Below are 17,032 nucleotides of genomic sequence, written 5' to 3' on the forward strand. Positions count from 1 at the left end.
CCCGCGCCCTCCTCCTCCACCTGGTCAGGCTGCTGCGCTCTGCATGGGCTGTGCCTGCGTTCTCCCTGCTCTGGTCTCTGGGGCGCTCCTCTCTGGGATGCATTTTGCAGCATAAGCTATTCTCCTGCTCTGTGAAGCAAAGCCAAGAATTCAAGACAAGCCTGAAATTAGAGCTACCGCAGCTCTGGGATTCAGAGAATCATAAAATCATAGAATTTTTTTTTTTTTAAGTCGGAAGGGACCGTTGAGATCTTTTCAACCTGCTGATTTTACAGGATGGGGAAGTGGAGGCGGGGATTCAAGAAGGAGAATGTGGAGGAGAGCTGAGAACCGGAAGCCCTGGTGGGGGGGTGATGCTTAGTGCTAGACCAGAAGTGGGCGAGCCGGGTGGGAAGACTGAGGGTAAACATGGTAAATCTTAGAGTTTTCTAGTCCACCCCTGAGTCCTTAGAACTAGAACCTCGGTCACTCTCTCCCTCAGCCAATCACATACCATGTGTCTTCACTTATATGACATGGCCAAATGCTTTCATCCTTTAGATCTGGGCAGAAAAGGGACATTTCCCTGCAAATCATAGCATATTAAGCTTCAGCTCATTTATTCATATTTTCAAGCAAAGCCAGAAAAGTAGTGAAAATGCTCTGGGGGGCGGGGCGGTCTTCTGCTGTGCAAAGATACTTTGTAAAAATCCAAGGATCATCTGTACCATTTTTCTAGACCACGTATATGTGTTAATATATGATACCTGTTACTTTGTAAAAATCCAAGGATCATCTGTACCATTTTCTAGACCACATATATGTGTTAATATATGATACCTGTTTTTCTCTTTCTGACTTACTTCACTCTATAAAGCAATTATATGCCAATAATTTTTTTAAATCCAATTAGGAAATTAAAAAAAAAATCCAAGGATCAATTTGTTTTTCTTGCAACAAGGGACTGAAGTCAATTTCAGGGAATGTGAGTTAAAGTGAGAATGGCATCCTTTCCAGATGTTAACTCTTGCTAAGGGCTGACTTCTACAGAAATGTCTCATTCCCACCCAAGGATTTCATTCTGCTTGTCTTCCTGCCTATTGAAAGATCGAGTTCAATCTTCCAGGGGCCATAGGATGCTAAGAACCCATAGGTAGATCCTTGAGGCCATGAATGGTTTGCAAAGTTTTGTGTGCTTGCATATTTTTTCAGAGTCCCTAGCTTTCAGCATTTTCTCAGAGGGGTGTGTGATCCTCAAAGTTATAAACCATGAACCTAGATTGTTAGGACTGAAAGAGCTTGGGCTCAACTTCCCTGTATTAGTTTGCTAGGGCTGCTATTTTGGGTTCTGGATCCAATTCCAATGTGTGGGAGCAAGTCTCCCCTCCACATACTACCAAGCAATTCTGGAGACACCAACTGGACATCCTAAAATTCATCTCAGTTCTAACCGCGTCTACCTGGAGATTCTATGGGTAAAGAGCTCAGTCCCACAAGACCACCCTCCACTTCTTCTGATGCCAATTGCAAACCCAGGTTGTACCTGGGCTTCCAACTGAAAAGTGAATGTGAAAGTAGCTCAGTCTTGTCTGACTCTTTGTGACCCCATGGACTATACAGTCCATGGAATTCTCCAGGCCAGAATACTGGAGTGGGCAGCCTTTCCCTTCTCCAGGGGATCTTCTCAACCCAGGGATCGAACCCAGGTCTCCCACATTGCAGGCGGATTCTTTACCAGCTGAGCCACAAGTTGGAAGCCAGGGCTTCTGACTGACTGGCTATAAATCAGAGAATGCCCACTCCTTGGGTTCAACAATTTGTTAGAGCAGCTCACAGAACTCAGGAACCCATTCGCTCACTAGGTTACCAGCTTGTTACAAAGGTGCGTGGCGACAAGGATGACAGAGAGGCCACTTCTGCCTGAGGCCACGTGTCCAAGTGCTTCTAAAGGCACAGCCCCTGGGTTCCCTCGCTCCACAGAGAAGCAGCATGTAGTGATGGAAAGAAAACCGGACCAGAAAATAATGCATCTGTGTTCTGGATCCCAAACACACCTCTGTGACTGCACTTCGCAGAGATGGGATATTTGAGGTGGGAAGAAGCAGGTGCTCAGGGAGGGACAAGCCGGTCTCTGTCACCAGCCGGAGGTGGCGCTTTCAGATCTCAGGCTTGATGAGAGGTCCCTGATTTCAGGAACCGATTCTCGCTTTTCTTGGGGTAAAAAGCTTCTGCCTCATGCTTGCGAACACTAACAAATGAAGCCAATTGCAGCTGGCTGTGGATCACCTTTCGAGAGCAGGTTGACAGGGAGAACGATGCACTTGCTGGCGGCTGGCGAGTCTTCGGGGGAGCGTCTGTCATCGTCTTCGCGGTGAGTGTCAGAGGGGTCTCAGGCTCCCTGTGAATGGCAGGAGAGAGCGGGGGAGAGGGGTGAGTTCAAACCCGCTGACACTTCTCGAGTGAAACTCTCAGCTTCCTCGGCCTCCTCTGAGTATCAACAGAAACATGTTTGGTGCGAGTTCAAGAGATTTTCAACGGCAACAATTGCATACTGCCAATTAGTGTTTTCTCTTTTTCCTGGAGGGTAGTCACCCTATAGAACACCTGTATATTCCAGGCCACGTGATGGAGAAAGGGTAGCTGCCTTCTCTATATAGCAGTAGGCATTGATGCCTACATAGAGCAGTCATTCCTGCCTTCATTTCTCTGCGGGTATTTTCTCTGCTCGAGGTGGTCTCGAGCCTTTCGGAAGATTCATTTGGGCTATTTGGGAGCCAGTGAGCAGAAATACATGCTTACTGCTGAGTCTCTGGTGAAGCTGCCCTTCTATTAGTGGGATGACCAGGTGAGAGGGCTGGCAGGGGTCTCAATTACTGGGAGATTTATCCTGAAGCACAGGCCATAACCCACTGACATGCAGAGTCCTTGCATTTTTCAGAGGACGGAAATTAATGGAACATGCAGGACTGTGCAGAAATTGCAAGGCAGGGACCCATCCCTGTAAAATTTCTGCCTCCAAAGGTTTACCTGCTGGCAACCCCCCAGAGGTGGGGTCCAGGGGGCCCTTCTTGAAGTGGAGCCTCTTTCTTAGAGGTCCTTTTTCCCTGTGATGCTCAGAGGTGATGACACTGTTTGCGAGTTGGGTACTAGGTCATGGTCCCCGCTTTCAGGCACCATTTCTGCCAGCTTCCTCTACAATCTGCTCTTTGGCAAGACCATAACTTGAGCATTTCACAATTTCCATCCTGTTGGATGTGACGGTACCTGCTTATAACTCAGGTACCATTGTATCCATACAATGCATTTTTAAAATAATAAAAGTGAGATAGAAAGAAACCTTAAAAGCCATCAGTAAGAGATTCTGCACCATGGAAAGGAGAAAAAACACCACGACGACCTAGGAGAAAGAACTTCTGGAAATGAAAGGGATGAAAAAGCCATTCCAGGATCCATCCCCTGCCTCTGGCTCGGGACTCCCTTGGGTGGCTCTTGGCCCATATCCAACAGTGTAAACCAGAGATACTTTATCCTGCAGAGTGGCTCTAAACATTGAAGCTGCTGTGAGTCCATTAGTCCAGGAGTGAGAGTGTGCCTATTGTATCTCTTCTGATAAAAGAGCAGGGTGCAGATACTGGATGCTTGGGGCTGGTGCACTGGGACGACCCAGAGGGATGGTATGGGGAGGGAGGAGGGAGGAGGGTTCAGGATGGGGAACACATGTATACCTGTGGCGGATTCATTTTGATATTTGGCAAAACTAAACAATTATGTACAGTTTAAAAATAAAATAAAATTTAGGAAAAAAAAATAAAATCCCAGCAAAAAAAAAGAAAAAAAAAAAAGAGCAGGGTGCAAAATCCTTCTTCTGGTCTTGCTTCCACCTCACCAAAAACATGGCTAGTCCTGGAGAAGCATTCTGTGTTCTAAAACCCTAATGGCCAGCTTCCCTGGTGGCCCAGTGGTATAAAGAATCTGCCTGCCAATGCAGGTGACTCGGGCTTGATCTCTGATCCGGAAGATCCCACGTGCCACAGAGCAACTAATCCAGTGCCACCACAGCTATTTACCTGTGCTCTAGAGCCTGGGAGCCACAACTACTGAGCCCACGTGCTGCTTTACTGGTCTGCGTGCCCTAGAGCCCGTGCTCTGCAACGAGAGAAGCCACTGCAATGAGAAGCCCCCACACCGCAACTAGAGAATAGCCCCTGCTCTTGACAACTAGAGAAAAGTTCAAATAGGAATGGAAACCCAACACAGCTAAAGATAAAGAACATAGTGACATTCAGAAAACTAAGATCATGGCATTTGGTCCCATCACTTCATGGGAAATAGATGGGGAAACAGTGAAAACAGTGTTAGACTTAATTTTGGGGGGCTCCAAAATCACTGCAGATGGTGATTGCAGCCAGGAAATTAAAAGACGCTTACTCCTTGGAAGGAAAGTTATGACCAACCTAGATAGCATATTCAAAAGCAGAGACATGACTTTGCCAACAAAGGTCCGTCTAGTCAAGGCTATGGTTTCTCCAGTGGTCATGTATGGATGTGAGAGTTGGACTGTGAAGAAAGCTGAGCACCGAAGAATTGATGCTTTTGAACTGTGGTGTTGGAGAAGACTCTTGAGAGTGCCTTGGACTGCAAGGAGATCCAACCAGTCCATCCTAAAGAAGACCAGTCCTGGGTGTTCATTGGAAGGACTGATGCTAAAGCTGAAACTCCAATACTTTGGCCACCTGATGTGAAGAGTTGACTCATTGGAAAAGACCCTGATGCTGGGAGGGATTGGGGGCAGGAGGAGTAGGGGACGACAGAGGGTGAGATGGCTGGATGGCATCACCGACTCAATGGACATGAGTTTGGGTGAACTCCGGGAGTTGGTGATGGACTGGGAGGCCTGGCGTGCTGTGATTCATGGGGTCGCAAAGAGTGGGACACGAATGAGCGACTGAATTGAACTGAAGTGAATGACAAAATCCCCTCCCTCAAGCTCTTGAGACACTGGCTAAAGGTCCTTTGTCTACTCTTCGCTTTAATGAAAGAGCATTCAATTAGGAAGTCAAAAGACTTGTTCTGCCACCAATTCATTTCAGGAAGGTATTAAATAACTCGGTTTTAAAGGATTTTTTTTTCACTGTAAAAACACCATGAATTCCCTTCTCTGACTAGCACCCTCCAGCCCCACTTTTCCACTCAATTCCATTTGCCCCTTTTCCATTAAGTTGCCCAGGGGCTGTGCCCTCCTCAGGGGCCCTTGGTTTGTCCTTTTTCCATGGGTCCTGCCTTGCATCTGTTCTATTAGATGATAAGCCTGATGGTCATTGTCACTTAATAGCTTTTCTGAACATGTCTTTGAGTGAAGGCTTTCATGATTGATCCTCGGAGGACATGGTGTCCAAGTCTCCTGGACCAGCACCCTCTGTCCTGGCCTCCAAACCACAGCCACTCTGTTTTCCATCTCAGGATCACTGCAACTGCCCTCACTTATAAAAACTGACTGGAAGGACTCCCCTGGTGGTCCAGTGGTTAAGACTTCGCCTTCCAATGCCAGGAGTGTGGCTTCGATCCCTGGTCGGAGAGCTAAGATCCCACATGCCTCGATGCAAAAAGAAAAACAAAACATAAAATAGAAGCGATAATGTAACAAATTAAATAAAAACTTTAAAAATGGTCCACATAAAAAATAAATGGTGCATAAAAAAAAATACTGATTGGAAAAGGACTATGGAAGCAATCTGAGACCCTAGGACAACATATCTCTTGGACACAACTATCAATGAAGGTTGAGAAACAAAACCATTTTCGAGAAGGGAAGGAAATCATGGAGAAACCTTGGCAAAATGTCTAGATCTAGGAATGAGATAGGGACGCCAGATGGCGCAGTGGAGGATATGAAAATATTGAGCATTAAGTCTTTCCTGGGCTTTCACTCATCTCTTATGGATGAAGGTAAAATATGAGGGCGCCAAAGTGCAGAGAGATTTCTGATCAGTACCCTGCGATGATTTCTGAAAGAATAGGATGCTGCCATTGCCTTTTAGAACTGCTGCTTCCCTGTGTGTTTGGATGGCCACAGGGGGCCTTCTGGACCTCAACTCCAGTGACCTTTCATGAAGCCTGGAACTTGCTGCTCTTGGGGTTCAGTGGTTGTCCTTGGGAAACATGGAATCATTGATTTTCATGCTATGACTCTAAAACCAGGCTATATTCTTCTGCAGAAAACCCTTACACTATTCTGCTAAGTTGTGCCTACTTTTTACAAAGGAAGGCTGTTTGCTTGAAGAAATCCTAGAGAATAGGTATTAGCAAACTTCTCCTGTAAAGGTCTAGATATTAAATAATTTAGGTGTTCGGGCCACCCAGACTCTGTTATAGCACAAAAGCAACCATAGATTATGTGGCAACAAATGAGCCTTACCATATTCCCATAAAACTTTATTTATGGACATTGGTAGTTGAAGGTCATAAACTTTCCATATGTTCTAATATGTTTTGATTAAAAAAAATTTTTTTTTTAAATATAAGGGACTTCCCTGGTGGTCTAGTGGTCTAGAATCCACCTGCTAATGCAAGGAACACTGGTTGGTCCCTGGTCCGGGAAGATCCCACCTGCAGCAGGCAACTAAGCCTGTGTGCATGGCAACTACTGAGCCCACGCTCCAGAGCCCGAGCTCTGCAACAAGAGAAGCCGCTGCAATGAGAAGGCTGAGCGCCGTGACTAGAGAAAGCCCACACGCAGCCATGAAGAGCCAAAAATTAATTAATTAAAAATAAAAACAAAAGAGTCATTCTTGCTCACCGGCCATACAAGAATCAGGCAGCAGAGCAGGCTTAGCCAATGGGCGGACCGATGCTGGCTGTAGAAGAAAGCTATTTACTGTGGGCATCTGTTCTTTCTAGCACTGAGTAGGTATTGACACCAGCTCTCGCCCTGACAGCCAAGGTAGGGTGTCTCTTCAAATCTGTGAGGCTAAATAAATGAGGGCAGGCCCCTCTTAGCATCTAGAATGCAGCGCGGGTACACTGGTGTGATTTCACGTATCAGATGCCTGCACGAAAAACACTGTCATGCCATTAATAACCTTCGGAGGAACACCTTGAAACTTGACTTGCCGAGGGCACGTTGCAAATGGGCTCTAATGGCTTTTATTTCTCATTCTTGTCACCTCAGATCTAATCAGCTGTTTTGTCATTTTTAATTCCTGTTTGGCAGGATTCTCCTACTCCCTCGGTACAGGCTCAGAGGAGAACTAAACCCGCAGGCCTCTAGGAGCAGGGAGTAGGTGGGGGTGATGGAAGGCTGAGTAAATAAGGACCTTCAACCCTGGCTGATTCAGGAGGACCCAGGAAGGAACCAAAATTGCTAAATGACCCCCATTCCACCCTCACCTCTCTTCTGGGATTCACACATCCTGACACTGCTTTCTCTGGGGAAAAATATCTTTCACTCCTCAATGAGGAATAAGATTCAAGTCTCGTATCATTCTGGGTTGGCTAGGAAGAAGATGAAGGTCTGACTTAGAGGCCTCTTAAATGGCTGACATTTCATTACACAGAGCAGTTTAGCTGTGGTTCAGCTCTTCTACATAGAAACACTGACTCCCCCCATCTGGCCCAAGCAACCAAAGGCCACCCTTGGGGTGAGCTTACTTCCCTTGGAAGGCAGTAAGGAATTGTGAATAATGGAAAAGAATCCACTCCATAAAAATAAAACTACAATGAACTGCGTGATAATTAAAAATCAATAAATAAAACTCATAAAAGCTATTTTCTAGTGTTTGCATGGTGCTAATTATCTTACCTATATTAGCGTATTTAACCTTTACTCCGACTCAAGAACATCACTGTGTTCATTTTGTAAATCAGGGGAAAACTGTCAGAAGGCAAGTTGTGTCTTAAGGTCCGCAGCTGGTAAGTAGCAGAGCAGTTTACCAGTGCAGATGTATCTTGCTTCAGAGTCTATAATCTTAATTACCTTCTTGGTACCTGTGCATCTTTGCTAAATCATTTCACCTCTCTGAGCCTCACTCCCCTCAGCTCTGAAATGAACTCAAGAGGATGAAATCTCTAACCTTCTACATCCAAATTCTGACTATTATTTTCACCCCTCTGCCTGCAGGAGGGAACAAAAGTAGACACATGAAGTCAAACACTAACTTAGTGAAAAATTAAAAGTAAATTTCCAGGGTATATCTTTGAGTCAGTACGATCTGTGTGCTGTGCTTAGTCGCTCAGTTGTGTCCTACTCTTATGACCCCATGGACTGCAGCCTGTGAGGCTCCTCTGTCCACGGGGATTCTCCAGGCAAGAAAGAATACTGGAGTGGGTATCTTTCCAACCCAGGGATCAAACCCCAGTCTCCTACACTGTAAGCGGATTCTTTACCAATTGAGCCACCAGAGAAGCCCACAGACTACTATGCTTTAGTCACTAAGTCATGTCCCACTCTTACGACCCCATGGACTGTAGTCTGTCTGGCTCCTCTGGTCCATGGGATTTCCCAGGCAGGAATACTGGAGTGGGTAGCCATTATACATATCTTCTCTTTTAAAAAATTTTTTCCTGGAGTATAGTTGCTTTACAATGTTGTGTTAGTTTTTACTGTACAGCAAAGTGAATCAGCCATACCTCTACACCCTCTTTCGGATTTCGTTCCCATTTAGGTCACCACAGAGCACCGAGTTTCCCATGCTATATTGTAAGTTCCCATTAGTTATCTATTTTATATACAGTGTCAACAGTGTATATATGTCAATCCCAGTCTCCCAATTTATTCCATCTACTCCTTCCTCCCTTGCTACCCATACCTTCGTTCTGTGTGTCTGTGTCTCTATTTATGCTTTGTAACGAAGATCGTCTATACCAAGTTTTCCAGATTCCATACCTGGTGGGTTAGTTGCTAAGTCATGTCCAAGTCTCTGTGACCCCATGGACTGTAGCCCACCCGGCAGCTCTGTCCATGTGATTCTTCAGGCAAGAACTAGAGTGGGTTGCTATTTCCTTCTCCAGGGGATTTTCCTGACCCAGGGATCGAATCCACATCTCCAGCATTACAAGCAGATTCTTTACTGACTGAGCCGCCAGGGAAGCCCACATATATGCGTTCACATATAGTATTTGTTTTTCTGTTTCTGAATACCTTGTTAATATAACACTGTGATGCAAGTAACAGTCCGAAAATAGTAACCACCCTCTGCTGGACTCAGTAAGGAAATGAAAAAGACCTGTTCTGATCTGACCTGCAAAAAAAACCATATAAACTATCTTGAAGGTATAAGATATGAATCAGAGCAAAGAGCTTTCCATTCAAAAAGTCACGATTCTGAATTATTTTTTAAAAAACATTATGCTTATCACAGTATATTTTCTAAGATGAACAAGACTTGCTAACAAGAACTTCCAGGGAGGATTGAAGCTCTAGGCACTTTGGAGGCTAGCAGAAACTCTGATTCCTTTAAACGAGGGGTATTACTGTTTAACTCTGAAACCCAAAGCAGCCAATTAACTAAAGCTCCCATTCCTGGAATGTTCCAGTATTGAGCGTCAGAGACAGAGGGAAGGATCAGGGCCGGGATGAGAAAATTCAAGGCCTTCCCCTGAACGCTTCCTGACCAGAGATGCGAGCAATTTCCTTCCAGCCAATTAAACTCAGAAAACTAGGATCTATCACAGCAGGGAGATGGGGGAATTGGCTAACCTCCAATCTGTGATGCTAGCCAATCAGCTCACAGGGAGAAACCAGCAATGACCTCCCAGTAGGACACGGGCTATGGCCCTAAAAAAAAAGAGTCAAGAGCGAATATCTGGTAGGAGGCAGATTTCCTTTTTTGTCTTACAGACTCTACCAAGTGACCTGCTCCAACTTCACTTGTATGCTTCATTTTAGTCTTTCAAATATTGATTTTTAAAATATTCTTCAAGAGAAAGCCACTTGGGGACCTTTAAGTTGGGATCTTCAAATGGTGCATGCCCAGATGTGTTTATTACAGGATGGAAATACGGACTTTTCCCTCTCCTCTTTCCCCTCTACCTAAGTATCTCTTTATTCATTACTTTAATTACCTAATCGTAAATTTCTTCAGGGGGTTACTTAGAAAGAAAATTAGCATCAAAGCTTGGCAGTAAATTCAGGGTCTTTTGGAGACAGTCCAAGCTGTTTCACCTGTGATTAATTAGATGATTTTTTTCCCCCCTTTAAGTGCCAGAAGGCTGTTGAGGTCTTTAAGCAGTTACATGACTGCTGGCACTAGTACAATTATGATTGATGCGTGCGTCTGGAGTCTTTGCAGCCCGGCTTTTGTTGATGGTACGTGTGTGTGTGTGTGTGTGTGTGAGAGAGAGAGAGAGAGAGAGAGAGAGAGGCAGAGACAGAGACAGAGAGATAGAAGGACAGAGACTGACTTGGGAAGCACTAGCTTGGAAAACTCCAAAGGTTTCCAAAACCAGGGAGGTGCTTTTTTAAAAAATATGCTTGCAAGCACAAGTCTAAAAGCTCCAGGACAGGATCTTTTTATCAAACTGTCTCAGCAATTTCAGAAATGTTGCTTGAGCAGGCCTCTTCCTTACCACGAGCCACTGTAGTCTTCGTGGAGACTTTGCATAAGCTCTTTATGCTGTGCACCAAGGAATGCATATTTTCAACAAGCCTTTTGCCATATATAAAGCAGAACAGTCACACCTGTTTTCATATTTCACCCTGGTGAAATTCAACTGGAGGAGAATGTAGTCTCTTTTCAAAATTCATCCTGTATAAAATTACCTCCCCAAATTGACATAAAATCAATATAACCTCTTAGTATATTTAGAAAAAAGGGAATCTTTCTCAGTCACCATGAACATGCTTTCAAGGATGCAACAGAGAAATATAAATTCAATGACTGCTTGATTGAGAGTGCAAGATTGTCATTTTTTCTTTATACTCTGTATATGAGGGAGAGAAAGGATCCTTCAAACCATCTGACTCAAAGTAGCAGAAAGTTCAGTGTTGGCCAACTTTTGCTGGTGTCTATGTAATCTTACAAATGCCTCAGCACCTGAATTGAAGATCATCTGACATTTTCTCCACTGTCCCTAATGCCCGTGACAATGTTTATACAGTAAATTTAACATCTGCCACTCCCCTGCCCTCTGAGGACTAACAGGAATGTTGGCCACATGAATTGGTGGCAGATTTTCTGCCCAGAACAGGGGTAGCCAAACTCTTTGTAAAGAGCCAACTCTTTATTTCAGGCATGCAGGACACAAGATCTCCATCACAACTTCTCAGCCCCATGACTGTAGCAAGAAGGCCACCGAATTAAGAGATCAGCAAATGGACATGCTGAGTTCCAATAAAATGTATTTATTTGCTGCCCTTTGGCCTGGAGTGCTGCTTCTCAGACTTTCACAGGCACATGGAACGCCTAGGAATCTTGGTAAACTGCAGGTTCTGGGACTTCCCTGGTGACCCAGTGGTTAAGAATCCACCTTGTAATGCAGGGGATGTGAGTTTGATCCCCAGTTGGGGATTCCACTTGCCATGGAGCAACTGATAAGCCCACACACCATTAGAAAGTCCGTGCACTGCGATGAAGATCCCATGTGATCTAACAAAGACCCGGAGTGCCACAACTAAGACCCAATGCAGCCAAATAAATAAATAAAAAATTAAAATGCAGATTCTGATTCAGCTGGTCAGGAGTGCGCCTGGGATCTGCCTTCCTGACCCTCCAACCAGACGGTGGTCTTGATGCTGATCTGAGGACCTCACTTTGAGCAGCGATCTTATAGTGTCTCCTTGGAACATGCCCTTCCTTTGTGTCCTGGGCATTTCCAAATACCCTGAGGCTCAGAGAACAGAGCCGGGCTCTGGGTTCGTTAGGAAGACGGCTGTAGGAGTAGTATTAGGCTTATACCCTTCAAATCCAGACGCTTCGAAGGTGCCTCCAGCCTGTGCGAGAGCCCAGATTTTCCTCTCCTGAATATCCCCTTCCTTGTTTTTCACCTCCGGGCTGGTTGTTTAAGGTCTCCTGCTCTTAAATGGACAGATGGCTTGGCCTCAGTGCATCTGCACACAGCGCACATCAGAGTCATCTGAACCTGACTGCCAGCACCTTTCCAGCCCCCGAATGGCAGGATCTAATGGCCACGCACAGGGCCCTCTGGCCCCTGCCTAATTGGCTGAGATGCAAAAGCTAATGTAGGTTGAGAGACCAATTAACTGGGCTTGTTTCTCCCGCCGCCGCATCTGCACATCAATTATGCTAAACAACATGCTGTATTAAGACGTTTCCCTGTCACTAGCATTTGCTGCGGGACACTCAGATCAGGGCAGAGAGAGACTGCCTCTCACAACCTGCCTGAGGGATTTTTCTCTCTGTCAGCACAGACAGCTGGCAATAGGGAGCCCAGGCCTCGAACTGGGAAACCCACAATGCAGGGACACATCTGACACTAACTGGTTACCTCCTCTGGGCCTCAGTCTCTATAGATTGTGGGGAAGACGGTTCAAGAAGCCAGCCAACAGGTTGGGTGAGGGATGCTGAGAATCCTGGCATGTCACCTGCTGATTCCACTAAGAAACAGAAACCCCAAGGCTTCTGGATGCTCAAAGGATATGTTCCCTAAAACTTGAAAAAAAAATCCGTAACTGAACAGTTGGGAGGGGGAACATCGTTGTATTTTCTGCTACAGGTTGAGCCGTTTGTTTGTTCTGATTTCATATAGTTTTATTTTGCCAAATGCAGTTGGTGGACTGGGTTCCTGTATCTTCACCGACAGCTGGGGCATCTCCACCCTTGGAGTTTCTGGAATAAATTACTTGAGCTCTGTGCTTTGAAAGCAGTGTACTAAGTCCTTTACTAAGGAGTTCCTGAAGGGCTGCCCTGGCCAGGGAACTAGGGTTTCTCAGTCTCTCAGAGACGACAGCTGGAGTTACAAGCTTATAGTTGGGAGCTACTTTCCAGGGTGTCCTATGTTGCTTTGTCAAAGAAGACTAGGTTATTGAGCTCGTTTCCAACTTTGCTTCTGGAACACTTCTTTTTAGGCTTGCCCTGAAATTTGTTCACTGGATCTTTGTCTTGCTTGGCTGACTTTCTGGCGTCTTTCTTCTTGTCCTCCGCGGGCGGCAGAGTGAAGTTGGGAGAGCAGCTGCTACCGCTGTTGCCTCACTAAGATGTCAGACAGAAAAAAGCTGTTTCTTTTAAAAGCATATTTTTTATTTAACCACACCAGGTCTTAGCTGCAGCACGTAGGATCTAGTTCCCCAACCAGGAATTGAACCCAGTTCCCTTGCACTATGAGTGTGGAGTGTGGAATCTTAGCCACTGGACCCCCAGGGAGGTCCCTAGCTGGGGCAGCTTTTGTATTCCATTCCTCCCTCCTTTGAATCTTCTCTCTGAGAATGCATTTCTTGATCTTTTACAACAACACTTTGGTTTAGAAATGCCCAGTTCATTTTGAGGAAGCTTACCAACTTTAAGACACGATGCAGTCTACAGTTGAGTTGGGAAGGCTGGACTAGTTCAACATCGACTCATTTACTCAATCATTCATCAAATATTTGTTAATCACCCAGTATACTTCAGGCAATCTGCTGTGCTAGAAGCCTTTTTTTAAACTCTAAGTTTATTTCACAACAGAATGGGAAAGACTAGAGATCTCTTTGAGAAAATTAGAGATACCAAGGGAGCATTTCATGCAAAGATGGGCTCGATAAAGGACAAAAATGGTATGGACCTAACAGAAGCAGAAGATATTAAGAAGAGGTGGCAAGAATACATAGAAGAATTGTACAAAAAAGAGCTTCACGACCAAGATAATCACGATGGTGTGATCACTGACCTAGAGCCAGACATCCTGGAATGTGAAGTCAAGTGGGCCTTAGAAAGCATCACTATGAACAAAGCTAGTGGAGGTGATGGAATTCCAGTTGAGCTATTTCAAATCCTGAAAGATGATGCTGTGAAAGTGCTTCACTCAATATGCCAGCAAATTGGAAAACTTAGGAGTGGAAAAGGTCAGTTTTCATTCCAATCCCAAAGAAAGGCCATGACAAAGAATGTTCAAACTATCACACAGTTGCACTCATCTCACATGCTAGTAAAGTGAAGCTCAAAATTCTTCAAGCCAGGTTTCAGCAATATGTGAACTATGAACTTCCAGATGTTCAAGCTGGTTTTAGGAAAGGCAGAGGAACCAGAGATCAAGTTGCCAACATCTTTTGGATCATGGAAAAAGCAAGAGAGTTCCAGAAAAACATCTATTTCTGCTTTATTGACTGTGCCAAAGCCTTTGACTGTGTGGTTCACAATAAACTGTGGAAAATTCTGAAAGAGATGGGAATACCAGACCACCTGACCTGCCTCTAGAGAAACATGTATGCAGGTCAGGAAGCAACAGTTAGAACTGAACATGGAACAACAGACTAGTTCCAAATAGGAAAAGGAGTACATCAAGGCTGTATATTGTCACCCTTCTTATTTAACTTATATGCAGAGTACATCATGAGAAATGCTGGGCTGGAAGAAGCACAAGCTGGAATCAAGATTGCCGGGAGAAATATCAATAACCTCAGATATGCAGATGACACCACCCTTATGGCAGAAAGTGAAAAGGAACTAAAAAGCCTCTTGATGAAAGTGAAAGAGGAGAGTGAAAAAGTTGGCTTAAAGCTCAACGTTCAGAAAACGAAGATCATGGCATCTGGTCCCATCACTTCATGGCAAATAGATGGGGAAACAGTGGAAACAGTGTCAGACTTTATTTTTTTGGGGCTCCAAAATCACTGCAGATGGTGATTGCAGCCATGAAGTTAAAAGATGCTTACTCCTTGGAAGGAAAGTTATGACCAACCTAGATAGCATATTCAAAAGCAGAGACAATACTTTGCCAACAAAGGTCCATCTAGTCAGGCTACGGTTTTTCCAGTGGTCATGTATGGATGTGAGAGTTGGACTGTGAAGAAAGCTGAGCGCCGAAGAATTGATGCTTTTGAACTGTGGTTTGGAGAAGACTCTTGAGAGTCCCTTGGACTGCAAGGAGATCCAACCAGTCCATCCTAAAGGAGACCAGTCCTGGGTGTTCATTGGAAGGACTGATGCTAAAGCTGAAACTCCAATACTTTGGCCACCTGATGTGAAGAGTTGACTCATTGGAAAAGACCCAGATGCTGGGAGGGATTGGGGGCAGGAGGAGAAGGGGACGACAAAGGATGAGATGGCTGGATGGCATCACCGACCTGATGCACATGAGTTTGAATGAACTCTGGGAGTTGGTGATGGACAGGGAGGCCTGGTGTGCTGCGATTCATGGTATCACAAAGAGTCGGACATGACTGAGCGACTGAACTGAACTGAAGTTTATTTCTAGATAGAAAGGCAGGTAGACAAATGAATAATAGTAATTCTGGGTAAGATGTGCTATTATATCTATGACAATACTGATGCTAAAAGGGGCCTGATACATATAAAAAACACAGAACAATAAAATTATGTCTGTGCATTAGGGCATTAAACTATAATGTATCCTTAGAGTAGAGTGTTATGCCCCCTTCCTCGTTATGCTTATTTCAAAAACCTGCCACTCTTCTTAACTTTTTGGAACTTTAAGAGAAAATGAGGCATAAGCTCCCTCAGTTTCCAGCATCCAGAAGCTATTTATTTTTGCATGTATTCTCATATCCATATTTCTGGCCTTGCAGAAAGAGATGTCGTTTCTTGCATTAAGGCCATTCCCTCTTTAAGATCTAGGCTCTTGATTGACTCTGCCAGCAGTCCCCAGCTTTTTTTGCACCAGGGACCCATTTTGTGGAAGACAATTTTCCATTGTCTTAGGGTGGGGGGTGGTTTGGAGATGATTCAAGTGCATTACTTTTATTTCTATTACTATTATTATTACATCAGATCAGACCTTACTGATCTGACCTTACTGCATCTCTGTTCTCTTTCTCCCTCCCAAGTTGCCAACTTTGTCCCCGTTGGTCCCTTCTGCATAGCATTCAGTTATGACCAAGCCTGTGGTCCATCTTAGAAATAAAGTCCTCCCTTGACCCTGCGTTGTACTAGCTACTTAGTGCTTGGATTTGGAAGAGCAAGTAGTTTTTTACCATGTCTGTTGTCTACAGTCTAATTGGGAATGACTCTCCTTAACTTCCAAGCCTAGAATTCCTTCTTTGCTTTTTTTCCTGTTATTTCTACTTTCTGCTTACTTGTTCTTCACATGTCTGCAGTCTATGTTTGAGTTCATCTTTTCTGATCATGGGCCTAATATTTTACTTTTTAATTAATTAAATTGGAGAATTATTACTTTACAATATTGTGATGGCCTGGTATTTTATCTAAATGGCTGTTCAATTCTATGACTTGTCTCACTTTGCTTCTTCCTAGATCTCTACTGCTTCACTGACCAGCCTTCTCCTGTCATCTGTGGAGTCTTAATTCTCTTCAAGTGCCTTTTCATGTTGTTTTCTATGACTGCTTTTTCCTTGGACTCTTCTCATTTCACAGCATCTCCGGGTGATACCGTATCACCTGCTGTCACTTACCACCATGTTCTTCCTTTCAAAATGTATTCAAGCTAACTCTTCTCCTCTGAGAGCTAGTTCCATCTACCTGCTTCTTAGTCTTCTCAGCTTGCTCCAAAGTCATTAATTTCCCACCAAAATCTGCTATTCCTTCTGTGTTGAGGAATGGCAGAATTATAAAAAACTTGGATGTTATCATCTACTCTTATCTTTTCTCACCCTGACACCCCATCAATCAATAGATCCTGCCAATTCTTTCTCTCAAGCATCCATTAGGTCTGTCCTCTCTTCCCACTTATCTTGCCTTAATTCAGGTCTTATCTTCTATTTGGATAAAAGCAATTATATTACTATCTGATGTCTTTGCCTTTGATAGGATCTCTGATTTTATACCCTTTCAGTCTGTCCAACACACTGTGGCCAGGGTCACCTTTCCAAAATAAAAATCTGATTGAAGACAAAAGCACACGTGAAATATTCTGCAGTGAGCTATGACCTGTGGTGCTCGTCGAGGTTTAGAGGAGAGATTCAACTGAGCCATCTGAGCAGCTGCTA

At 44.4% G+C, this 17,032-nt stretch overlaps 1 pseudogene; it reads right to left on the reverse strand.

Annotated features, from left to right (window-relative positions):
• Positions 1 to 12,544: 12,544 nt before the first annotated feature.
• LOC102404993 lies at positions 12,545 to 16,200 on the reverse strand (annotated as a pseudogene).
• Between the last annotated feature and the right edge of the window lie 832 nt (positions 16,201 to 17,032).

The sequence above is a fragment of the Bubalus bubalis genome, chromosome 1 (genome assembly GCF_019923935.1).
Source record: "Bubalus bubalis isolate 160015118507 breed Murrah chromosome 1, NDDB_SH_1, whole genome shotgun sequence".
Lineage (NCBI taxonomy): Eukaryota > Metazoa > Chordata > Mammalia > Artiodactyla > Bovidae > Bubalus > Bubalus bubalis.